This window comes from Theobroma umbraticum, unplaced genomic scaffold (genome assembly GCF_002168275.2).
Source record: "Theobroma umbraticum cultivar Fairchild unplaced genomic scaffold, ASM216827v3 scaffold_50.0, whole genome shotgun sequence".
In the NCBI taxonomy this organism is placed as follows: Eukaryota; Viridiplantae; Streptophyta; class Magnoliopsida; order Malvales; family Malvaceae; genus Theobroma; species Theobroma umbraticum.
The window spans coordinates 8,341,450-8,343,812 of NW_018397261.1; the positions used below are offsets into that span (position 1 = coordinate 8,341,450).

General features: G+C 36.0%; 1 long non-coding RNA gene across 2 annotated transcripts; it reads left to right on the forward strand.

Moving 5' to 3' along the window:
- The first annotated feature begins 6 nt into the window (after nt 1–6).
- Nucleotides 7–2,248, forward strand: LOC110418396 (uncharacterized). 2 transcript variants are annotated; one of them, XR_002445399.2, is made up of 4 exons: nt 7–190; nt 413–689; nt 849–1,100; nt 1,300–2,248. It is a non-coding gene; the product is annotated as an uncharacterized LOC110418396 (long non-coding RNA). The 2 variants fall into 2 exon arrangements; XR_002445398.2 differs by having other exon boundaries at nt 413–1,100.
- Nucleotides 2,249–2,363: the final 115 nt, after the last annotated feature.

Sequence of the window (2,363 nt, forward strand, 5' to 3'; positions counted from 1 at the left end):
ATAAAAATAGGTTAAAGCTTTTACATGATATATCTTCAAAGCAACTTCCATAGTGTTCCTTAACAATCATCCTATATAACTCGGGGCAGAGAGCGTTATAGTGATGGCTCCTTTCTCCATGCGAGGTCGTCTTCACAAGAATCACAACATGCCGATCACCAAGAAACGCTTGAAATCGCAAACAAAAACGGTAATAGATATGATCGTCCACTTCTTGCAATCTTTGTTTTGTCCTTGTAAACAAAATTTGTGCTTGATGGAATCCTCTCTAATTCCCGTCGATAGTTCTGATGCAATCGACATGCACCATTAATGACACTTGTCCATCATTTGGGAGTATTTGTTAGTAAAGTGTTGCTCATATTGGTTGACTTGAACATTGATTAATTAATTTTTTATTGGATTTGGACAGAAAACGAATGGGATGAAGGGCAGGAAAGGTTTAAGAGGTTGAAAACAGAAATGGAGGAGATCAGCGAAGAACAGAAGGGTATTAGAGAAGAGTAGAGACAAGTTCGTGAAAAATTTGAAGCAATGGAATCTGAGTGCGAGCAGTTGAAGAAAGAAACTAACTTCATAATCCAACAAAGTGCTAGAACTCAGATCAAATTAGTTCTCATGTTCAAACTATTGAACGCAAGGGAAGAGAGTGACTTTGCAACCGCTGCCAATCTTAATCAGTTGCTTGGGTACCTTTCTTTTTTCTTCTCCTTGCATGATCAAGCTTCTACAAATTGGGCATCTTCTTCTCTTTTTTCTTCTCTTTACTCAGTTCTTTTTTTTTTTCTAAATTTTTCGCGAATTAATCATTTTTTCCTCTTTTACACCTTTGCCATTCAAATTGGAAGGAAATTCTTGTAGAGGCTTGATCATGCAAAGCAAAGGAAAAAGAAAGGTACCCAAGCAACTGAGTAAGGTTGGCAGCGGTAGCAAAGTCTCTCTTCCCTTGCCTTCAAATATTTTGATGAACATGAGAACTAATTTGATCTGAGTTCTAGCAATAAAGTCCGCAACGTCAGTGTATTTGGTCAGAAAGCTAATTCGAGAGTTGTAAGAATGTTGTCTTTGTCTAGCTTACTGCGACGATGTCAAGTTTCAAGGTCCTTTTCAATAATCTTTATGACTTTATAATTAAGCTTTTATTATATGCAAAATACGATGACAAAGAAACATTATTAAATAAACTTGTTTGTAACTTGTTAATTAGAAGCTCGTTTTGCCTGTGCATGGCTGCAAAGTTGATTATGATATCCTTTAATTTCCTCACTTGACAAGAAATTTTCCTTTCTCATTTCGCAGTCAAATTGTTGCTAGGGAGAAGGAAGAAAGTCAAGCACTGATGGATGCATGAACAAAAGTTATTCATTATTCACTATTTACATCCAAATATTTGTTCATTATTCATTGATCTAGTAGAGATGTAAATATTTGTTCATGAATGGATAGTACATATTATTCATTATTTTGAATAATGAACAAAAGTTAATTATTATACCATCCAACTTGCTATCCGTTCAATATTCAAATTTTTCTGAACTTATTAAGATAAAAAAGGTACTACAAACATTTACATCTTCTTCACGGGTGAGCTTGACGAAGTTAATCATCGAGTCGGATTCCAAAAGTTGCTATCTCATTGGTGAAAAACGCTTCGATCAGACTATGAATTCATTAGATTATCTTTGATGATAATGACAAACTCTGGAGATTTATTGGGAAGGTGGAACTCTATCATATGTTTAGAGAGGTTAATGCATTGTGGGATTCCTCGGCTAAATTCGTCGAGGATAAGATTGTGAGGTAATGTTTTGTGCTGGGAGATTGTAACAGTCGGTTGTGGTGTGGATAAGATTGTGGTTTCACTGTGGTTCTGCTTCATTTTGTTTTGTTGTGTGAAGTTTCATGTTGGGGACTTTTCTGTATTGTTTTTCTTTTTTATGTTTGAGAATGGTGCAGCCATTGTCAACACAGTAAGATGAAATTCATGAATCGGTTTGCCAGTGCAGGTGGATAGCCCGGCGCTACGTACGTAGTAGAGATGATGGGCGAGGGAATAAACTCCTCAGCAATGCTTGCGGTTGCAGATAGGCTGACTAAATCTGGGTTTCTCCGAATGAAGGATTTCATACAAATATGTTGGAATGTTTACTTTTGGAAGGCTGCCATTTTCTCTACTTTCTTCCCTCTGTTCTGCTTTGCCATCTTCTGATGAACTTGTTCAATCCTTATTACATTCTTAATAAAATTCATTTTCCTTTCAAAACAAAAAACAAAGTTACTTTGATGATTAAATTCTTTTTCATGTTACTCCTCTTGCCCACCTTATTTCCATGCCTGTTTACGGTCAAAGTCTGATAAAAGAA